Raw genomic sequence first — 25,217 nt, forward strand, 5'->3', positions numbered from 1 at the left:
AAGCCATCCTCTCAGGTATCACGGCCAGGGCAGGCAGCGAAAAAGCCCAGGTCAGGGGATCTCCCCGCAACCGGGAAACTACGATCCCCAGTGATGAACAAGGGTGGAGCTTATAACAAAGCCTGCATGTACCCTCAAAAATTTTAAACTTGTTGAGCTCCCCAGAAAACTTGTCTGGGAGGGCAACTTTAGGTTTAGACAGCATCTGACTCTTCACCAACAAACCCGCCAATTCCTGCAGATGCTAGCATCACCTGTGCCATGCATCTCAACCACCTACTGTGACTGGGTCTGCAAAAACTGAGCCAAGGCAGCCGCCTGATGCATTAGGGTGCTACAGAAAAAAAATGGACCGGTTATGTCACAAAGTGACCATTGGAACACAGGGAAACCTATACTGGCCCTATGGATGGGGCCCCTGTGGTCACCCTAACACCTGGACCTACCCTTGAAGGTAGGGAGGTCCAGGACCTCAACCTACGCCCTATCTCCTATATTTGTACCTGATGGTAAGATCCCCCTTCACAACCCACCACCCGGGGGAAAGGGAAAAGAACAAAGTCAACAACCCCACTGATCGACAAGTAAAGACAAAACAGAAGTAACTACAACAACTTGTACACCCGGCAACCACACACAAAAAAGGAACAACTAAACGTGCACAAGGGAAAACAACATAACGTGGGAAGGACAACTGACTACTAGGTAACATCCATAACATACAACCAGCACACCTAGAAATGGTGCAGCCCACAAATCGAGTCTAAGGGTACCTTCACACTTTAGCGATGCAGCAGCGATCCGACCAGCGATCTGACCTGGTCAGGATCGCAGCTGCATCACTACATGGTCGCTTGTGAGCTGTCAAACAGGCAGATCTCACCAGCGACCAGTGACCAGCCCCCAGCCAGCAGCGACGTGCAAGCGACGCTGCGCTTGCACGGAGCCGGCGTCTGGAAGCTGCGGACACTGGTAACTAAGGTAAACATCGGGTATGGTTACCCGATGTTTACCTTAGTTACCAGTGCACACCGCTTTGCTTAGCATGTGCAGGGAGCAGGAGCCGGCACTGGCAGCGTGAGAGCTGTGGAGGCTGGTAACGAAGGTAAATATCGGGTAACCACCTTGGTTACCCGATGTTTACCTTGGTTACAGCTTACCACAGGCTGTCAGATGCCGGCTCCTGCTCCCTGCACATTCAGGATTGTTGCTCTCTCGCTGTCACACACAGCGATGTGTGCTTATCAGCGGGAGAGCAACAATAAAAAAACGAACCAGGGCTGTGTGTAACGAGCAGCGATCTCACAGCAGGGGCCAGATCGCTGCTCAGTGTTACACACAGCGAGATCGCTAATGAGGTCACAAAAAACGTGACTCAGCAGCGATCTCAGTAGCGATCTCGCTGTGTGTGAATTACCCCTAAGAGAGAGGGTTCCACCAGCTCCTTTCTCCTCCTGGCCAAGCTACCAAATGAATGTAACCAGCACCCTCTGGTGGAAGTAGAGGGAATATATAGGACCTGGGCCTGGTCCCAACCTGAAACACCTGACTTGGAGTCAGGAGCTGCTGGAAGGTAAACAGACATTAACCCTCTCCTCCCCAAAGGAAAGGGAATCCATTTCATAAACAGAGCACCACAAGATAAAGTGAGACCCAGAACCTGTCACAAAACTCTGCAACAGAGAAACGACCGTGACACCTATCAACAGGATCTATAGGATAGGTCATCAGTATGAGGTCGGTGGGGGTCCAACTGAAATGAGGTGGACCTATAGTTCTGTTTCCCCCTGCAGATACCAATCGCGTTATGCTGTGTAATGTAGTGCATGACAGAGATAGGTGTTCGTATTTAGGAATGAGTGAGCACTAAAATGTTCACGTGCTTGGTGAGCAAATCAAGCAGGTTGGACATTGGACAGACTCAATTTGAGTAACGAGTATAATGGAAGTCAATGGAAAAACTCGAGCATTTTTGCGGAAGACCCCCAGGAGGTCTGCTGAAGTCCTAAAATTTCTGTAATGGATGTAAACAGCACTCAGTTGCAATGGGAACAGCATGGGGAAGACATCTGTATGCATCTCTGACTCCCAGGTCTCTGCTGGGAACAATGTTGTCAGAGTATTACCCAAGTTTTACGAACTAATATTAAGACATACAAAAACCAAAGATAAAATGGAGCTTACAAGAATTTTTTTTAACAAACATTCTTTCCTGTATAATAACTTATATATATATATATATATATATAAGGCAAAATAAAAAAAGGATTAAAAAAAATGCCTCCTCCACCCTTTTAGGCTATGTTCACAAATGTGAATGTAAATGTAATATTAATTAAAAGGTATCACAACTACAAAATTTTAATTTTGTTTCTCTCACTGAGAGCAATCAATCATTGTGATATTAATGTCGCGCCCCACGGGGCAGGTGTTTTAACCTACTCGGTGCCGGGTCGGGGGTGCAGATCCTCTGCTTCATCACGAGGTGGCCTGGCCCGGTTCTGTTGCCCTGAAGCATACAGGAGGAGAGGAAAGGCGGTAGATGGGAGGCAGGACGGAGGATGGAGGTGGTAGTGATAGTTTAGGAAAGTCTTTTAAGATCGTGACGCCACCTGTGGTATGCAGCCAGGGATGGGAGCCGCCACTGCGGGTGCTGCTCTCCGAGGCTGATGGTGAGGGTCGCAGCCGGGATGGTGTCGCTCCCCACAGGCGGAGTGAGATTACCCCGGGGTTGATGATGGAGTAAGGACGGGGGGGTGGGTTGGTGGTAGTCCCCAATGGCGCCGCAGTGCTGGGCGCCAGCGCTGGTAAAGGAGAGGAAGAGACAGGAGCTGCGGTTCCAGGTCTTTTACTCACAAGTAGTTCAGGCGCTGCCCCAGAGTACTGATCTCTGCCACGATGGGCTCCAGCCAATCCCGGATTCGTGAAAGGTCAAGTCCGGTGTGTGTGTCAGCCTGTGAGCCCTTTCGTCCTTTTTATGCGCTAAGTATCGGATCCCCGTGGCATGAAACACTTGGGGATCCCGGTTTCAGTAAAGTGTCCCATTCTGTATGCTGATAGCGTGGTTCCGTTGTGGGGCCGGTCCTCAACCCTGGATCCTTTATGCTATTTGCTGCAGACTTGGTGGGACGGGTCTGGTGACTGTTCTAGCTGTTCCCCGTAACCCTTGCAGAGTTGGTAGACAACGTGAAATATGCCTGCCCTAGGGTTCTGTACCCCGACAGCGCCGGTCTTGTGGAAGCAGCCGCCTACTTCTCCCCAGTGATCATGTTGAATGCCCTGGCCCACAGAGCTGCTCGGGGCACGTCCGCTCTGCTTTGTGTCTGAAGCTGTTCTCTCTTTTGGTAGTTGTGTTGTGTATTCTGAGCTGTTGCCCCAGCCGCTGCCACCGGCTTGTTCACTACTCTCACCTAGGTCAACCTGCTCTTCCCACTGTGTGCTCCTGACTCCCCCTGGTGGTTGCTTTTCTTTGACCTGAGTCCCCGGTTCCAGTGGATCAGGGAGCCCCTGTTATGGTCGTGTCCTGTAAACCCACCGCTGTAGTGACTCCCTACAGTGATCCGACCCTGGCCCAGTCCACATTGGAGAGGGCAACCCACTGTGACTGTATGTTTGTGTGAGTGGAAACAAGTACTGACCTCTCTTGGACCCAGGATAAGTACTACACCCTAATGGGGGTGCAGTACCCTGTGGCACCTGAATCCTCAGGGGCACCACATTAACATTTTACTACCTTATCTGAGCATGGGTGTATGACATGGTCAGACACATCCTGTTTAATTTATGAAGGAGGGACTGTGAAGCTGACAAAGCCTATGCAGACATTGCAAGAACTGCCAAAAATTTAAAGCAGGAGGGACTCCAATAAATCTTCTATTAGATATAAAGGAGGGCCTCATACAGATTCTGTTAAAATTGTTAAGTAGTGGGACTCCTAAAGCCTATGCACTATGTACAAGGGATGCCAAAAATTAGAAAGAAGACACAAAGAAGAGGCCCTCAGAATACAATTTTTTTCCCATTATTAAGAAGTGGGACTCCAAGATCAGTAAAGCCTAAGCATTGTATGCAAGGCATACCAAAAATTAGAAGTTGAGACTGCAATACACCCTAGAAGATACATGGAGTAAGGCCTTAGAACACAATTTGTTTTCCCATTATGGAGTGGTAATCCTAGACTAGAAAAGCCTATGCATTATGGGCAATGCCTGCCAAAAATTAGATCAGACTGAAATACAACCTGGAAGACACGTAAAGGAGGGCCTTAGAATACAATATTTTTCCCATTATTGAGAGGGACTCCCAGACTAGTACAGCCAAATGCACTGCAGACAAGGCCTGCTAAAAATTAGCAAGAACTGAAATACACCCTGAAGATACGTAGAGGAAGTGTCATAAGTGTCTTCTGTCCTTGTGATATTTGTGATGGTTCTGGTATCTGAACTCCATTTTAACTTGTGAAGCTCTATATATTAAACCCATATAGGGACGTTAGAGAGTGCAGGACTGAGCAGAAGGTGAGTGCAGGTAGTGACACCGCTGCTCCCTTCTCCCTAGTGCCAGGACCCACCATTGTATTATCTTCCCAGTGTATACTGATTGTTGTGGCACTCACTGGGGGTTCCCATCTTATGGGCAAAACCCCGATTAGTCACGGCGTGATAGGAAGGCTTCAGAACACAATTTTTCCCCATTATTAAGGAGTGGGGATCATAGACTAGTAAAGCCTATGCACGGTGTGCAAGGCCTGCAAAACACTAAAAAAACAGTCTGCAATACACCCTGGAAGACACGTAAAGGGCCTCAGAATAAATTTTTTTGAGGCCCTACATATTGAGGCCAGAATCAATACATGTAAATCTAAAGAGATCCACAGAGTGATCCAGTGTGGGATCACTTGTCTCCTACGACTTGTCATGGTGGCAGAAAGGAGCTTTAGGGCGAGGATTATGTGGTCCAGACTCTTGGCTAGCGATACAGGACTGTGTGGAAGACTGGGTGGTGCTCAGAGACAGACTGGAAGCACTATCTCACATCCAATCGACTACCTGTTTGCACTGTTTTGGCTTCAACAGTGGGGTCCCGCACCTCCCATGCAAAGTGGAACAGGAATATAGGTCTCATCGATGAACGTGTTTGTTGTGCTCCCGCAGCAGGCACAGTTTTACCTGGACCATGGGTTCAGCCTCTGCATGCACCATCAGCAACACGTCCACTTCTCTGCCTATATGCCTTTAAAGGGAATCTGTCATCAGGTTTTTGCCACCTAATCTGAGAGCAGTATAACGTAGGGGCAGAGATCCTGATTCCAGTGATGTTTCATTTTCTGGGTTACTTAGTGTAGTTTTGATACAATCACTGTTTAATCAGCAGTAGATTATCATTTGAGGACAACTTGGCGTACTGCTAAGAAGTCCAGCATATTTATGAGCACTGAATAACTGCTAGATCTGCAGCAGAGAAAACATTGATTTTATCAAAATGAGAGCAAACAGCTCAGTAAGTGACACATTACTGGAATCAGGGTCTGTCTCTACATTCTGCTGCTCTCAGATGAGGTAGCAAAAACCTGGTGATAGATTCCCCTTAATGCAAAACTAATATACCATTCCTTCTCCCGCAGTTGTTCCTACACAAAGTGCAGCTAGGAGCGATATTAATAGGGAATAGAATATATGTAGCCTTGAAAAGGACTTTTGGTTTTAAGGTGCAGCAGTAAAGTTTGTACAGAAATAATCTCTGCCTATATGCCTTTAATGCTAAACTAATACACTATACACTATACACTAATACACTAGCACTTACACTGTTTCTGGGGTATAGTGAGCTGAGCATGGTGTCACCGGGTCTTATATACACTGTGTGCAGAATTATTAGGCAAATGAGTATTTTGATCACATGATAATTTTTATACATGTCTTACTCCAAGCTGTATAGGCTTGAGAGCCAATTAAGTAAATCAGATGATGTGCATCTCTGTAATGAAGAGGGGTGTGGTGTAATGACATCAACACCCTATATAAGGTATGCTTAATTATTAGGCAACTTTCTTTCCTTTGGCAAAATGGGTCAAAAGAAAGATTTGACAGGCTCTGAAAAGTCCAAAATTGTGAAATGTCTTGCAGAGGGATGCAGTAGTCTTGAAATTGCCAAACTTTTGAAGTGTGATCATCGAACAATCAAGTGTTTCATGGCAAATAGCTAGTAGGGTCGCAAGAAGCGTGTTTTGGGCAAAAAAGGCGCAAAATAACTGCCCATGAATTGAGTAAAATCAAGCATGAAGCTGCCAAGATGTCATTTGCCACCAGTTTGGCCATATTTCAGAGCTGCAACGCTACTGAAGTATCACAAAACACAATATGTGCCATACGCAGGCACATGGCCAAGGTAAGGAAGGCTGAAAAACGACCACCTTTGAACAAGAAACAAGATAAAATGTCAAGACTGGGCCAAGAAATATCTTAAGACTGATTTTTCAAAGGTTTTATGAACTGATGAAATGAGAGTGACTCTTGATGGGCCAGATGGATGGGCCAGAGGCTGGATCAGTAAAGAGCAGAGAGCTCCACTCCGACTCAGACGCCAGCAAGGTGGAGGTGGGGTAGGTACTGGGGTATGGGCTGGTATCACCAAAGATGAACTTGTGGGACCTTTCTGGGTTGAAGATGGAGTGAAGCTCAACTCCCAGAACTACTGCCAGTTTCTGGAAGACAACTTCTTCAAGCAGTGGTACAGGAAGAAGTCGATATCGTTCAAGAAAAGCACGATTTTCATGCAGGACAATGCTCAATCACATGCAATCAACTACTCCACAGTGTGGCTGGCCAGTAAAGGTCTAAGAGATGAAAAAATAATGACATGGCCCCTTTGTTCACCTGATCTGAAACCCAAAGAGAACCTGTGGTCCCTCATAAAATGTAAGATCTACAGGGAGGGAAAACAGTACACCTCTCAAAACAGTGTCTAGGAAGCTGTGGTGGTGGCACGCAATGTTGATCGTAAACAGATCAAGCAACTGACAGAATCTAGGGATGGTAGGCTGTTGAGTGTCATCATAAAGAAAGGTGGCTATATTGGTCACTAATTTTTTGGGGTTTTGTTTTTGCATGTCAGAAATGTTTATTTCTAAATTTTGGGCAGTTATATTGGTTTACCTGGTGAAAATAAACAAGTGAGATGGGAATATATTTGGTTTTTATTAAGTTGCCTTATAATTCTGCACAGTAATAGTTGCCTGCACAAACAGATATCTCCTAAGATAGCCAAATCTAAAAAAAAACACTCTAACTTCCAAAAATATTAAGCTTTGATATTTATGAGTCTTTTGGGTTGAGAACATAGTTGTTGATCAATAATAAAAAATAATAAAAAATCCTCTAAAATACAACTTGCCTAAAAATTCTGCACACAGTGTAGACACAATGTAGCCAAACACTCACAGTAATGGCAGTAGCCAACAATGAGAAACGCTGTGACGTGGCTACTGAGCAGATATAGAAATGGCCATTTTTGTATGCTAAATATCTCAATTTTTGTTAGATTTTCTCTAGCAGTAATGCATGTCTACATTCTTACATTCATGGTTTACATTCTTTAGCATTTCAGACTGAAACTGTCTTTTTTTGTCATTAGATGTCATATTCAGTTATGCTCCTGTTGAGACTGCAGAGTAGGCTGGTTTCAGACGTCCGTGTGTCAGATACGTGTGACATCTGTTTTTAACACGGATGCCACACGTACCCATGTTATTATTTGCTGTTACTCACACGTCCGTGTTTTCACACGGACCGTGTGACCTCTCATGACCCCGCACGCACACACGCAGGCATGTTCGTTTTTTCTCCGGCAGCACGGGTGTCACACGGATCGCACAGTGATATGATCCGTGTGACATCAGTGTGACACATACCGGAGAAAACACGGGTCTTTTTAATAATAAGATTTTCTATATTTACCTGTATCCAGCGATGCTCTCTCCAGCTCTGCTGAATATTCAGTGCACTGTGGAGCTGGAAGCCGGAGCAGCGCTGGAGACTTCAGTGCCGGGGACCGCATTGCTGGGTGAGTATACAGCAGAGTGTGTGTGTGTGTGTGTATGTGTATTCAGAGTATACAAGCATGTGCGCTATGTGTGTTAACCCATGGACTGTCCCACAGACCAATGGGCATATCCCAACATATTCACGCCCTTAGCCTATATAAGATGGAGTATGACTAATAAACCTCTCTCTCGGTGCCATTATTGTGATCAAGAAGAGATTTCACATCTGACTTTGTCCGGTGTAAATTCTTTTAAGCATTCACTTGATCCACACCAATTAGAATTAGGAGCAGGCAACTTGTGAACCCTTGTTAAGAGTTCACCCTAACAATGTCAGGCGTCTATGACATACCCCACACCACTAATCTGTAAGTGAAACTAAATAACCACAAACAGCAAAAAAATTCTTTATTTGAAATAAAATAAAAAGCACCCTCTTTCACCATTTTATTAACACCCCAAACACCACTACAGGTCCGAAGTAATCCACTCGAGGTCCCAAGGCAATTCAACTCCGTCTCCGTCTCCCTGAGATACCTTCCATGATTAACCTGTAAGTTTAAGAAAATGAAGACATACACCAAAAAATCCTTTATTTGAAATAAATAACAAAAAAAACCAACCCTCTTTCATCACTTTATTCAAGTCCCCAAATACCCCTCCATGTCCGACGTAATCCACAGAGGTCCCACGACGCTGTCAGCTCTGCTACATCGGAAGCTGACAGAGAGCAGTCACAGACCACGACCGCTCTCTGCGAGCTCCTCGCAGCGACTGAAGTGAGTCGCGCTATCAGCGATGACGTCACTCAGGTTACCCGCGGCCACAGATCTCAGCGGGAGGACTTCTGCTGTGGCCGCGGGCTCACTGCGGTCACTCAGGGAATTTGCGGTCACCGGCGAGAACTTCATCGGTGACCGAAAATCAGGGGCCATGCCACACAGACAGAGCCGCAGGATGACAATGAAGTCAGGTGAAGTTCATCCGACTTCATTCTGATCGTGCGGCTCTGTCTGTGTCTGCTGTCAGCGGCCATTCAGCTCTGCTACATGGCTCTGTTTGTGTCTGCTGTCAGTGGCCATGTAGCAGAGCTGAATGGCAGATGACATAGTAAAAACGGATCCCATACGCATCAAACATGCATTGCACACACACTGCAATCATGAAAAAAATCCCAGGATCACAGTGCAGTTGCATTGCACACTGATCATAAAGTGAACTGAAATCGTCCGACTTTTTATCATGCAACTCGGACCGATGTTACACGCATAAGTGTGTTTCCTGTCTTAGACAGGTTGATAATCAGGAATGAGTGTTCCTAAAGGGTGCTTTACACGCTGCAACATCGCTAATGATATATCGTCGGGGTCATGGTGTTTGTGACGCACATCCGGCGTTGTTAGCGTGTGACAGCTAGGAGCGACGATCAATGATCGCAAAAATGTCAAAAATCGTTGATCGTTGACACGTCGCTCCTTTTCATAATATCGTTGGTGGTGCATGCTGCTGATTGTTCATCGTTCCTGCGGCATCACACATCGCTGTGTGTGATACCACAGGAACGACGAACATCTCCTTACCTTCGTCCACCGGCAATGAGGAAGGAAGGAGGTGGGCGGGATATTCCGCCCGCTCATCTCCGCCCCTCCGCTTCTATCGGACGGCTGCCGCGTGACGTCGCTGTGACGCTGCATGAACCGCCCCCTTAGAAAGGAGGCGGTTCGCCGGCCACAGCAACGTCGCAGGGAAGATAAGTCCGTGTGATGGGTGTAAGCGATGTTGTGTGCCACGGGCAGCGATTTGCCCGTGACGCACAACCAATGGGGGCGGGTACGCTCGCTAGCGATATCGATAGCGATATCGCAGCGTATAAAGCACCCTTAAGTATGCTGCCAATCACCCGACAGAAAGCTTATTTGTAGGGTGAGATGATTTTTAAATCTGTCACCAGGTTTTTGCTACACCATTTAACAGCACCATGATGTAGGTTCAGAGACCCTGATTCCAGTAATGTATCACTAAATACACTGGCTGCAGCAGCAGTTTAGATTAAAAAGATTTTTTCTTATGTCCTGAGGAACTTGCAGTTTGCTAAATATTATAACCCCTCCCACACCACTGAATGATAGTTTCCCATGTACACCGTTTATAGGCAAAAACCTTAAAATCAGTGGTGCAGGCAAAGCATTTTTATTTTTCTTCTGCCCTTTTCCAAGAGGCATACTTTTTTTTAGTTTTACATTGACACTTTTTCTATGCAGGATGATTTGTAGTTTTCAATACCACCATTAATTTTGCCAGGGAAAATAAGTGTGGGGAGGTGGGTGGGATGGTGGAATTGAGAAAAAAATGTAATTCCACAATTGTTTGAGTTTTGCTTGTATGACATTTATAGCTCTGTGGCTAAATATATTATAATATTTAAATATATTTTCCCATTGGACTTTATAAAATATGCTGCAGTTTTCTTTCTATAGCCTCTGTGTTCTTCTGTCTATTGCTGGTGGCAGAATAAGTTAATTGACAATCCATCAGTGAGTTCACTCTAACTAGAGAATTTATAATAACTATTATCTTCTTTTTTCAGAGCCTCTTTGATACAGTTTTCCATTAAGTTTTTTTTTTTGTTGTTGTTTTTTTAAATGCCCTTAAAAAGGTGTCCACATCCTTTAATTTTTAGTGATATATAATCCCACAAATTAGGGTACATCCATGGAACTCATTTTCTGTATGTTGCTGTGGAAATTGAGATTTTTAGGCATGCAAACATTTTCTGATCAGAGATTTCACTTTTCATTACAATACAACTTTAAACATTTCGATGTAGTTGGTTTTACATGGCAAATGTTTTGGCCATATGCAAATAGGTGCAACCGTGAAAGATGAAACCATCAAGCTAAGAATGTTCCCAGTATTAGGAAACACCTATTGTGTCTATTTCACCCGTAGTTATCTTTTTAAATACATAATGATAGTGAAACCTACAATAAATATTTTGCTAGTTCTTTTACAATTGTTGCTGTGCATTACGGAAAGTACCTTCCCAATCTACCGTTCTTATGTAGATAGTAATGTTAACCTAAATAATCTTTTTGGCATCAACTTTGTGATTTTACATTACCAAACCCTTTTTTCAACCGCAACTTGAACTAAACCCTCTTTCAGCGAGGATTACTGCAAATACGTTTAACTAAACTTACCGTATTTTATTAGTTTGTGACGTGAAATTATTTTTAAGCATGCTTAAAAATCGCTGTTGTCTGCAGCACATCATCTTGTAAACAGGACATGTGGGGCAAAGAACAAATGCCAGTCTGTGGACACAGAACGATCAGTGCACATGCAAATGGTGTCAGCCTTAAACAGTCTAATAACTTATCAATATAAAAGCTGTTTTTTAAACAGCCACAGTCGCGTACTTTAGTTCCACCCTTAAAGGGGTTGTCCACTACTAGAACAACCTCTTCTGATTCCACGTTTCCCCAAAATAAAATAAAAAAGCCTATACTCCTCTCCATGGCTGGCGCGGTCCCAGTGATCTCGGGGTCCATACGATGTTGTGACTTCACGTGAGCCCCGTATCCAATCAGAGTCGACTTCTCTCTCCCTGTCTCTGAACACAGGAGCAACCAATAGGAAGTGAGTGGTAACGGCAGCGGTCACTTCCTGCTGATTAATTTGTTTGTTCAAAGTCGGGGAGAGAGAAGACATCACAACATCACATGAGCCCCACCACCGCTGGAACTGTGCTGGCTGCAGAGGTGAGTATAGGCTTTTTTATTTTACCTGGGGGAAACACGTGCAATGAGATGTAGTTGTCCTATTAGTGGACAACCCCTTTAAGTTCATACCATATTTTAATTGGCTTACTTTACGTTAAAATGCCTTTTTTTAAAAAAAATATTGGAAAAAGGGTTAATCCTGCGCAATCCACCAGAATAAGATGTGGAAATGTTAATAGATTAATAACTGTTTTATTCCATAGGTCTACGTGTTTCGAGGTATAAAGACCTCTTCCTCAGGACCAGAATATCAACAATGCATGAACAGAGAGAGATGACACACTTATATACATATGGTATATAGCAAAGACCGCCTACTGGCAACTTGAAAAAAAATTGGCGGGTAAAGAAAAAAACACATCTGTTTACATGACAAAGCACTTCCCAGTAACATAAAAAAAATTGTCAATTGTTCATACAGTGATATAAACAATTAATTCCATCAAATTTGAGGAAAAAAGGATTGAAAAATTAAAAAAGAGGAAACAAACGAGAAAAAAGAAAGAAAAAAAGAAAGAAAAGGAAAAGAGGAAATATATATATATATATATATATATATATATATATATATGTGTAAATGTCCTGAGAAGGCTAGAGCCCAAAGGTGGTGAATATATTTGTCAAGAAGCATCATCACATCAATGATTGACGCCACCAGGGATATTTGTATCTTTGTCAATAAATACATTTGATGTATGAATATGTATAAATAAATAAATAAATAAATAATCTGGTGTGAAAAAAATCTCATTTTTATTTTTTCAAATTGTTAGTAGGCAGTCTTTGCTATATACCATATGTATATAAGTGTGTCATCTATCTCAGTTCATGCATTGTTGATATTCTGGTACTGAGGAAGAGGTCTTCATACCTCGAAACGTGTAGACCTATGGAATAAAAGAGTTATTAATCTATCAACATTTCCACATCTTATTCTGGCAGATTGCGCGGGATTAAACCTTTTTCTCCTCCTGCTTTGAAGACATTTCCAAGTGGGGCTGTGGCAGCCGCCATTATCTCAAGCTATTTATGGAAGTTGTGACCCTTCACAACCACATCTGGTGAGTGTATTATATCATATATTACCTCGTTTATTTATCTGGCAAGATCCTATCAGCGCTTCTGTTTTTCTAGCCATATTACTAAAAAAAAATATTGAGCACACGTTTGGTAAAATTTGTGTATTTTACACACACCATTAGGCACACCATCTAAATGTGTCACAACAGATGTACAGCAGAATTCTAGCTCAATTTGAGACAGAAATCTGGTGCATTTTACTTTTAGTAAATCTCCCCCTATTTTTATATGTGCATCAACTCATCAAGGCATTAGTTTCTGATAGACCCAAAACAGACTTATTTTAGGCTGAATTCACGCACAGCATTTTTTACCAGCTGGCAGGGAAGGCAGTATAGCGTGTACGTGGTACTCAGACTAAAAAGAATTCACCTTTCCTCGACAGATTTTGAAAAAAGTTGGGTCTACGGCTGGATGCCAGAACTCGCTTGACTGCAGACAGGGAGGATTTACATACAGAAGATTTTGTTGCATAGTATTGTAGTGTCTGAGCAATTCCACTCACCTAAAACACATGCATTTCTACAAGTAGCATTCAGATGAATGGGACAATAGCAGACATTTTTGCTACATCTGCCATGGGTTAATCAAGGTTACATACCAGAGGTGTAAATATGGAGTACTTCCTTAAATATGATTCTACAGATGGTTACAGTAGTTCTTACAATGAATATAGTAAAAAACGTGTGCCATCATGACCTCAGAAATAAATACCTTGCAAGATAGCTCATTGCATTTTATAGTCACATCACACATATCTTAGCACAGAAGAGGCATGTTTTAGCAAGCAGAGCCAAGATTGCTAAAATCCACTACTTATGGCCACTGCTGATAAGGGCAGAATGTTTTTATGTCTTGTATACAAACACACATAATAATTATATAATACAACTAATAAATGGTTGTTCTGTATCTGTATAAGCTGTAAATACAAACATATTTGTATTATTAAAGGGCTAATATTATAAAAATCCCTGTATGGTCAAAGGAAGTACTAAATCAGCACAATACAATAACATCTATACTATACATTACCACCATAGGTGGCTCATGGGTTATGGATTAATCTGTAGCTTCACATGACAACACCAGATCTAGAGTGCAGAGTATGAGATCTGTCTAGAGTTCATCTACATTCATAGCTAATGGGCTCCCTGTAAGGCTATGTGCGCACTTTCCGTTTTCACCTGCGTTTCAGGTACGTTTAGGATCAGTTTTGAACTGCAACGTTTTTGTGCCCAAATGCATGCGTTTTGGTTTTCCATTAAAGACAATGAGAATTGCTGATTTCTTGTCCGCACTTAGCGTTTCTAAACGCATCTCCAAATTTGCATAAGTTTGGTCAAAAACCATGCGTTCAGAAAAAGACCCTGTCAATTGTTTTTGCCTTTTTAGTTCCGTTTTCAACACATTGAAGTCAATGAGAAACGTCAAAATTGAACTCAACTCAAAAATTCATCCGTCTCATATGCGTTTGAATTGCATTTGTAATGCGTTTTGATGTTTCCGAACGCAACTATGTAAATTTTCAAATGACCTCACAAAAGAGTGAAATTAACGTCACATCCGCTTAACAATAAATAGACCCATGTGGGAACAATATTGCTGCACTGATCTTAATCATTGTGGTCTCAAGCAAAGCAGACAAAAATATCCAACATGTCTTGGTATAAGCGATTGAAATTGGATGTCTCCAAACTTATTAGTATGGTAAGTTTTTTTTCTCTCATTTTATATATTTTTGACAATTTTAAAAATATGTCAAATATTTTTGTTAAGATTAATTTTTTTTTTTTAAATTTTAAAAAAAAGATTCGTATTTTTAAAATTTAAAATTTCATACTCAGGTTGAATCAATGCCCTGCTTATGGGATCCCACGTCGCCCGAGTACATGATAAAAAACAAACGTGAAGAATGCTGGATAATAATATGTACAGAATTATATCCGCAATGGCATGAGGCCGATCAAATCCTCCAGACTAAGATTGGTATGTTATTTTGGTAACTTATCTTAATTTTCTATTTAATATATTATTTTTTTAAACAAATTTTTTAAAACATAATTTCTTTTTAAAATATTACAAACTACAGAAAATGATGCACGGAAGCGATGGCGATCTGTCCGTGACAGATTTAATAAAATCAGATTTGAACCTGGCAAAAGTGGATCATCTCCAGTGAAACCAAATTTTATTTATTACAATGAGTTGAAATTCTTGAGTACCGGCAATGTTTTAAGAACGTAAGTGTAATATATATCTATATTTATTTTGGCAAAAAAAAAAAATTGATTAAATATAATATCATGATATTTAATAAAACTAAAATTAAATTTAGATTTTATTTTTTCAAAAAGGACCGACGGAAATATTGCGCCAAGAAAGAGCATTGATGTATGAAAAGATAATACTAATCCAGAAAAAAATGCACAAATACAACCAGCCATTGAGGCAGAAAATAATCAGGAGGCAACAAATCTGGAGTCAGATGTTGAACCAAGCCCATTAGAACCATCTGTTTCAAATCAAAATCAAGATCAACAACCTGTGAGATTTCAAAAATCAAAAGGAAAAAAAAAATATACCATGCGCCAAAGAAATCAACCAAGATCATTTAACAAATCAAACTATTGCAATTTTAAAGACAGCAACCCAAGATGACGAGTTTGACAATTTTGCAATTAGTGTTGCTTGCCGTTTAAGAAAATTAGCAGAAAAAAAAAAAAACATCGGCATGTATGACTGCCATCTGTGGATTATTGGCCTGTTTTGAGGATGATGGTAAATTTCCAACAGGTGGCGAAATAGTTCATCTTTGTGAAAATTCTTTTGAGCAAAAAAATAATCCAGTAGTTTCAAGTCAGTCTCAACCTCATTTTCAAACAAACAAACAAAGAGTTGGTTTTTATCCAGATTGTCAAGATACATATTCTGCACAAAGTAACCAACCTTATAACCCTATAAAACTAAGCAAAGATTTTGCTCATTCTATTCCGGAAAATTATCAAGCTACAAATAGTTTTCGAAATAGACCAAACGAACAAATGTCTGGCTTTTTCACAAATGAATTATTTTCTCAGCCATGATTTTTTTTTCCTTATGGTTGTTTATTCATTAAGAGAATATTGTTTGTGCAAAATTATATTGACAAATTTATTTACATGGAAATAATGTTTTTTATTTATAAAAAAAAACCCTTTTTTTTGTTTTTTAAAGGGTTTTGGAAATTAGACATTTTCCAAAAAATAACAATTTACCTATCCTTACGAACTTTTATTTAATACAGAAATTGTAACGAATGTCTTGCAACATAATTTGATTTTGAAAAAAATTACAAAATAAAATCAAAATTTGCACAATTAGTGAAGTTTTATTTTTTTTTTTAATTATGATTTGGAGGCTCAACTCCGACAGAACGGTATTGCCAAGGTAAGGCACCAACATCGCTCATGAAATAATCTGTGAATTGGTCTCTCACAGATATACCTAAATTATTTTATCGGCCAGATATTGAAGGACATGGATGGAAGTTTAATGGAATTTCTTCCTCGTTAATTTCAAATCTGTATTTACGCAAAAAGTTATGTAGCACACAACAACTTTTTATAACAAAATCAACTGTTGAAACATTTAATTAGGTTAATAGATTGTCCAAGGACAAAAGTAAGCGCTAGATCCAAAAATTCACTTAAAATTCTGCAGCTGGTTTATAGGCAAAAAACACCCCAAAATTGCCTGGATACAAACAAATAATAAATTAGAGATTTTTCATAGATAGAAAAAGCTCACCAACCAGCGCTGAATAATAAGATTATTTGATATTTTGATATTTTATTAATCAGCAGTATGAAAATAACAATGAATAATAATACTACTACATAGGACAAAACACAAAAAAACAAAATAGATATACAGACAAGAGGAAGTATAATAAAACTGTACTATCGTGGGGCCCCGGCCGGTGGCACCACGAATATTAATAAGTGTTAGTAAAACTCAAGGTCCGACCAAGAAAAACAACTTCCTCAGGAATAACCAAAAAATGAGTAGGTGATTGTTACAAGAGTTTTTTACCCAAGGGGGGTACCACGTTCGTGCTAGCCCATATGTGAGGGCAAGGGTTCCTTCTGGCGAGTGCTAGTGCACAGATGAATCCTTCAAAATCGATTAAATTGCGCTGACATCCACGCTGCAAGTTTTCACGGTCCCTAAATGAGATTGAATATGCCGCGCTTCTACCAAAGGCTCTAACAGGCAGAGGGATCAGTGCACCAGGGACTCGTTACAAGTCCCGGTGTATATTACCTGACACCCGCGCTGGCAATGGGAGCTCCGTGAAGTATGGTCCTTGCGTGGAGCGATTCTCTCTCCCAGCTGGAGAGGAGGGAATAATGCCGGGTTGAGATTTGCGAAAATCCTTAGATCCAAGCAGGATACTAGTTGAAAGTTACTGGAGCAAGATTGCACCGTCCCAGGGCGTAGATTCCTCCGTGCACCTTGCTTAGACGTTCAGTTGCCAGTAAATCGGCAGAGTCCGTAGTCGATAGAAACGGGCAGACAATTACGTCCACTTCACAATATTAAACTGAGCTAGATCCGACGCGTGTTTCGGTCACCGTTGGTGATCTCATTGAATAGGGAGTTTTTCCCTTGGACACCAGCACTATTTGGGTCTGCAGTGTGCTACTTATCATCAGGCTTTAATGGAATGACTGAGCTATCCTTGAGGAAGGGGGACTGGTGACGCCCCCGAAACGCGCGTCGGATCTAGCTCAGTTTAATATTGTGAAGTGGACGTAATTGTCTGCCTGTTTCTATCGACTACGGACTCTGCCGATTTACTGGCAACTGAACGTCTAAGCAAGGTGCACGGAGGAATCTACGCCCTGGGACGGTGCAATCTTGCTCCAGTAACTTTCAACTAGTATCCTGCTTGGATCTAAGGATTTTCGCAAATCTCAACCCGGCATTATTCCCTCCTCTCCAGCTGGGAGAGAGAATCGCTCCACGCAAGGACCATACTTCACGGAGCTCCCATTGCCAGCGCGGGTGTCAGGTAATATACACCGGGACTTGTAACGAGTCCCTGGTGCACTGATCCCTCTGCCTGTTAGAGCCTTTGGTAGAAGCGCGGCATATTCAATCTCATTTAGGGACCGTGAAAACTTGCAGCCTGGATGTCAGCGCAATTTAATCGATTTTGAAGGATTCATCTGTGCACTAGCACTCGCCAGAAGGAACCCTTGCCCTCACATATGGGCTAGCACGAACGTGGTACCCCCCTTGGGTAAAAAACTCTTGTAACAATCACCTACTCATTTTTTGGTTATTCCTGAGGAAGTTGTTTTTCTTGGTCGGACCTTGAGTTTTACTAACACTTATTAATATTCGTGGTGCCACCGGCCGGGGCCCCACGATAGTACAGTTTTATTATACTTCCTCTTGTCTGTATATCTATTTTGTTTTTTTGTGTTTTGTCCTATGTAGTAGTATTATTATTCATTGTTATTTTCATACTGCTGATTAATAAAATATCAAAATATCAAATAATCTTATTATTCAGCGCTGGTTGGTGAGCTTTTTCTATCTATGAAAAATCTCTAATTTATTATTTGAAACATTTAATTGTATGGGTGTATGTAGAATTCGCCATTGGCTACTCATTATGCCAAATGTGCATTCAACATATCTTCTTGCCCGGCTTAATCTGTAATTGAAGATGCGACGGGGAACATCTAATCCTCTTCTGGGAAATGGTCGCAGTAGATTTTGTAAAAGGGGAAAAGCTTTGTCCGCAACAAAAACATAAGGAAAAGGTATATCTGACCCAGGTATTGGTTCAGGTGCAGGTATGAATTCAGAGTTGTTAATGAATTGAAGTCCTATTTGTGAATTTTGTAGTACACGTGAATCACCAGTACTTCCATGGGCACCAACATCAATTGCTATAAAATTATATTTTGCGTCGGCCACTGCCATTAAAACAATTGAAAAATATTTTTTAAAGTTAAAAAAATTTGAACCTGAACGGGGTGGCTGTTGGATTCTGATGTGCTTGCCATCAATTGCTCCAATACAATGTGGAAAATTTGCTATTTGAAAAAAATCATCAGCTATCTTCATTAAGCTTTCTTCAGTAGGGGTAGGCATGACAATAGGTTGAAGGGTTTCCCATATTGCTTGACAAGTTTCTTTGATTATTTCGGAAATTGTGGTTTTGCCTAGTCGGAATTGTAAATGGAGTGATGAAAAATTTTCACCTGTAGCAAGGAATCTGTAATGTAAGATAAATATTTTATTTATTTTTTTTTTATTTCCCGGCTTATTTTTTTTAGAAAAATTTGTAAAAAAAAAATACCTCAATGTAACAAGAAGTCTCTGTTCTGCAGATATTGCTTGATGCATATATGTGTCTGCGTGGGTAATTTTCGGTCTTAATAAGGTTAGCAATTCATCAAAGCCTTGTTGTGGCAGCCGGCAAAATGCTATGAATTTATCATCAAATCTAAGGATTATAATGTTTAAATAATTAATTTTTGATATTAAAAAAAAAACAAAAAAACAAATAGCTAAAATAAATGTTAAAGAAATAAAGATCGCAACTTTAAAAGGCACTCTAAATTTGGCTTAATAAATTGAAAAACATATAATTCAAGAAATATATACTTTCGTAAATTCGCATATAAGAGAGCAAAATGGCCTTTGACATCACGATCCTGTAACAGGGGATGTACCCACATTCCTCTTGTCATTTGCTGTTGATGGTTCTAAAATAATTAAGAATAATTTTCTATCATTTAAAATTTTCTAATAAAAAAAACAAAAACAAAAAACCAAACCTGTAGTCTTCTTCTACGATTTAATAACATCAATATTAGCAACAAGCGATGCCTTTGCGACCTTCTCAAACGTAAATGCGTCGGCGAATTAGGCATATTCAAATGGAATCACATAAACCAAGAAAAGCCGATTTTAGGATCCAAGTCGGAAATGACATCAGTAGATCTCTATAGATCCTTTTTTTTATACTAAATTGAACTAAAACAACAATCAACTTTATTTACAATGGTAAATATGTGACAAACGCAGCATGAATGAAATTTCTGAAATGCAGGAAAGTACATATAAACGCAAGTAAAACGTAAGTTACAAGCTTCGGAAACGTAAGGCAAACTGATGCGTTTGGGATGCATGTTGTGGCAAAAATCCAAAAAGGCAAAAGCCATTTTGGGCAAAAATATGCGTTTTCAAACGCAAGTAGGACGACGCAAAGTGCGCACATAGCCTTAAAGGGAATTTGTTAGTAGGATCACCCCTCCTAACCCGCCTATATGGGCATGTAGGACATAGAAAGTTGAGTAAACTGATACCCTAATATCTGCAATCTAATGATTTATTATTGAGAAATTCATTGTGATGCGGTGTCACAGGGTAGGTAATGACAGAACAGGTGCTCCTAGGTTGGCCCTCAGACTAGAGTTTCTGCAGTGTCCCTTATCTCGGAGGTACGTTTCATGGTAACCAGGTCTGAGCCACCAGCATGACCCTAACTCCTGTTCGAGTCCTGATCTTACGTCCCCTCTCCAACAACCTCGGGTCGGGCCGGAAAACACAAAGACAAAACCCCACAAAACGTCATGGACAAGGGAGAACGGAAACTCTTACACACAGCACTCAAAATACACAGGTGAGACAATATGTGTACTAGGAAACAACAAAAAAGGGGGAAGGGAGTAACGCACAATGGGGGAACATTCGCAACACTCCGAAGCGCAACACAGATCACCATAAACAGGAAAATCACCAAGACCGGGATCGCTGGAGCTAAAGCTAAAATCGGCACATACAGGAAATAAGCTGTGTTTTAAATAGAGAGGAGGCACTGCATGAGGCAGTTAGCAACCTGAGATCTAAAGTCCTGTGCACCAGTCTGCAGGAATTAACTCCTGCAGAGCTGAAGACCAGTGAACCTGAACCAGCTGACTCTCGGCTCTGGCTGAACAATACAGAAGACTCAGGTTGCTTGTCAGACTCTGTGTTGTGAACAGAGTCTGATGACGCTGAGCCAGCAGGTATGTGCAAAGCCGAACATCACATGACATTCATGTTTATATTATGTAAATGAAGTATTAAGATCTCTGGGCCGAATACAAATTTCCATCCAGCGTCCACTGTTGTATGAAAAATTAAACTAGTAGTCATCTTCAGACATCATGGTCTGCAGTTGTTTCTCAAAGGGAATCTGTCAAAAGAATCAACCCTCCTAAGCTGTCTATATGGGTATGTCGGTCAGAGGAAGCTGAAAAAACGTATGTCTTGATATCTGCAATTCAATGTCTTTGTGTAGAGAAATCAGTATTTTTCATGTAGATGAGCTGTTAAAGGGGTTTTCCCAAGAACAAAGTTAATTTTAATCAATAGATCTTATAATAATAATAATTTCCACAATTAGACATGTGTAACAACCATATCACGACGAAGGACGTATATACACATCCTTGGTCGTGTATGGGCCTTTAACGCAGGCTCATGCGGCAAGCTCACATTATTCCCCGCACATGTCTGGTGATCAGATCAGCAGACAAGTGCAGCTAACATCAAAGATCCATCCGTGCCTGTTAATCCCTTATATTGTGCTATCAAACTCTGACAGAGTAATCTATCATGTACCAGTAGGGATTGCGCTGTTTCTCTTCACCATCGGTGGCCCCGATGGTTTATCATGACAGTGCAGGGTCATTTGATGACTAGATATGAGCAATCCCAATGTTCGGAGTTCGTACCGAACATAGGTTTTAAAAAAAAACAAAAACAGAGTTTGGTTGCGTTACATGTGCAAACCACTCAAGCGAGTATCACCGTGCTCAAGTACACTTGTTGCTCAGCCCAGTGCGAGCCGCTTGTAGTGTTTGAACAGCTCACACTGGGGGTAAAATCAGAATGATTGCCTGTAGTGTGCACACACACACAAAAAAAATATTATATGAAAAAGCCCCTCACTTTTGTGATGCCCTGGACTAGCCAGGTAGTCACAGATAGGGCCCCGCATTACACCAGTCCCTAACTAGGTAACACCAGCCAACCACATAAACCCTAGTCACCTCCCTCAGGGCTGGATGAACACTCCAGGGGGTGGAGCCAGGCGGTTGGCACACCCACTGAGGAGTTCAGAGAGCCTGAGGCAGGAAACACAGTTCAGTTCAATTAAGTGCAGTTCACAAGCAGATGAGTTTGAGAGTTCAGTGGAGGAGGTCAGGCCTGTGTGACAGGCCTGTAACAGACTGACAGGTGCCAGGGTTGGAGCCCGGGCACCTTTGGCTAGGAGGCATATGGAGGCCTCTGCCTGCAGGAGCCAGGAAGATGGCTCGGTGGAACCGTGGTGGACCGGGACAGGGTAGTGGCCCGCAGGTACTGGCCTGGGGAACCGACTCGGAAACCGGAGCACAAGAGCGGGTACTCAGACCATAAAACAAGGTCTAGAAACTACTGGACTGAGTTAATTAACTGATTGCGGTCTGGACTTTAGGTCCATTCCCACCCAAAGTCCCTCATAGAAGACAACAGCCCAACGAGGGGGATAGAAAGCCACTGCCAAGGCTCAGAGATCCCACGGGCCAGCGTCTCCGGGCAAACGGACTCTTCCAACATCCACAAGCCGAGGAGCGGACTCCTAACACTGCAAGCGCAGCCAGTCCAACAATTCAAACAGGTGCAGGAGAAAGGCAGAGACCACCAACCAGGTGGGGGGATTTCGACTGTGGGCACCGACCACCATCATCTTGGTTTACCAGAGACTCAAGTGTTTCATTCTAATAGTGAGTACACCAGTGCCCTCCGGCCGCCCATCTCCCTGCACCGCCAAACCACCCCCAATGTGTCTTGGGGCCACCATCCCTGCCCACGGAGGGGTTAACAACTTGCTGCATGCCATCTCCCCCGGGTGCCCCGTAACTGCAGCGGTGGTGTCCACCTTTACCACATCCCATGTGTGGCGTCACAAACTTAAAACACGGCTCCGGCCGAACACCTACGGCCCAAAACCGCCAACCCCCCTTTTAGATAGGAGTGACCGCAGGGGGCCCCCGGGTCCGGAGGCACTCGAGCCACCCACCAGCGAGCCCGGATCCGAGTGGCTCGGTTGCAGCCGAGCACGGGGTGGCACACTATGAGAGCTCTGTTTATTGCTGGCTGTGCCCTCCTGCACCCACAGCCTTTTATATCACCTGTAACTTCATGTCGGATTAAATAAGATTTTTCACAGCAGCCCGGGAGTGCCTTTCTTTTTTCTTTTTCAGAATGGGTTCTCATAACATTCCTTAGGGAAATGCTGATCTCCTGTGAATGCCAGCTCTCTGCCAGCATTTACAGGAGATCAGCATTTCCCTAAGGGGACTAATAAAATCAATAAAAATGTCAAAAAAAGTAGTTTTTAAAAAGATATGAAACCCCCATCTAAAAGTTCAAATCAACCCCCTTTGCCCCTTTGAAAATAAAAAATACACATATTTGGTATCACATCTATTAAAATATAGAATTATGGGGGGTTTGATTTCCGTAATATTGCATTAAAATGCAATAACAGGTAATCAAAATATTGTATCTATCTAAAAATGTTATAATTAAAAACGTCAGCTCAAGATGCAAAAAATAAGCAGTCACTTAGCCCCAGATCCCGAAAAACAAACGCTACAGGTCTGGGAAAATGGCACCAAAAGCGCAATTCTTTATTTTTAGAAATTTCTGAAGTTTCTTCAACATTTAAATAAAAGTAAAACTACATGTTTGGTATCTGCAAACTCATACTGACCTGGAAATCATACTGACATGTCAGTTTTACCATATAGTGAATATGGTAAATAAAAAAACTAAAAAAAAATTGTTGAATTGCACTTTTTTGCAATTTCACCGCACTTGGATTTTTTTCCCCGTTTTTCAGTACAATATGGGGCAAAATTAAAGAGGCCATTCAAAAGTACAACTCGTCCAGCAAAAAACAAGCCCTCATATATCTATATTGCAGAAAAATAAAAAGTTATGGCTCTTGGAAAAAGAGGAGGAAAAAACTAAAACGAAAAATGGAAATGGCCCTGGTGTGAAAGGGGTTAAAAAAAGTTCTTGTGCGGAGATAATCTTATACATATGTCCCTGCTATGTACTGTGTAATGGCTGTGTCTGACCGTACAGGGACATGGTCTGATCATACCACAGCTACCAGTACCAGTACCATACCAGTAGGACGCGTCATTTACATGGGGCTGGGAAGGAGGATGGTGACTGCACAAGATGGAGGAGGCGCCCATCGGACCGGACCGCCCCTAGGTAAGTATAATAATAGGTGTTTTTTACATTCTACACAGTGGACTGGACACTTATATACAGTATTCTAAAATACTGTATATAAGGGCTCACTGGTGGTGGATGCAGCATATAGGGGAAAAACCTGGTGATAGATTCCCTTTCACAGCTGATTTACATGAAGAATTTGGAATTCTCTTCAAATAAGACATTGGATATCAAAGTATAAGTTTATTCAACTTACTCAAGACCTGTATGCATATAAAAAACAATTGAGGAGGGATGGTCCTTTTGACAGATTCTCCTTAAAAGGGGTTATTCACTACTTTTACATTAATGGCCTATCCTTAGGATATGTCATCAATGTCTGATCGGCCTGGTGTCTGACACCCACGCTGATCAGCTGTTCCCGGTCCTGACGGTGGCAGCAGGCAGTCAGAACTGCTCAGTTCCGGTGCTGCTCCGTCTTCTTGTGGCTGGGTACAGCACATCCACCTTAGTTCTAATCAAGGTGGAACATCACCTTGCATATGCTGGAGAGATTGTGCGAGCAGCAGCAGCCAATAGTGGAGTTTTAGCAACAGCATGCCCAGGTAAGGCGCTCTTTGGGACAACAACACTTCACCACCAATGAGTGGCCTCTATGCAGGACGTATGTGCTGTGTTGCACTGCTTCGAATATTCCATGAACATGGTTAGCGCTGATCATCAGCGTTACTGTCCACTTCTATCCTTGCTTGAAAAAATGCTTCAGATGATGGATGAGGTGGGGGCACAGGAGGAAGAGGAGGAGGAACAGGGAGGGACTATTCACACCATTATCAGACCAATCATCCTTCTTGTGCCAGTAGTGGACAAGAAAATAACTATCCAGCCAGGGGAGTTTTGGCGAATGAGGAGAAGGATGAGGAACCGTGTTCACAGTAGGGTGTCACTTAAAGCAGCTTATGAGCTTCATTGGAGCATGGCTGAGGGGGTAGATACAGAGGACACAGTTGAGACATCTCCCATTAAGGACA

Source organism: Anomaloglossus baeobatrachus, chromosome 3 (genome assembly GCF_048569485.1).
Source record: "Anomaloglossus baeobatrachus isolate aAnoBae1 chromosome 3, aAnoBae1.hap1, whole genome shotgun sequence".
NCBI lineage: Eukaryota > Metazoa > Chordata > Amphibia > Anura > Aromobatidae > Anomaloglossus > Anomaloglossus baeobatrachus.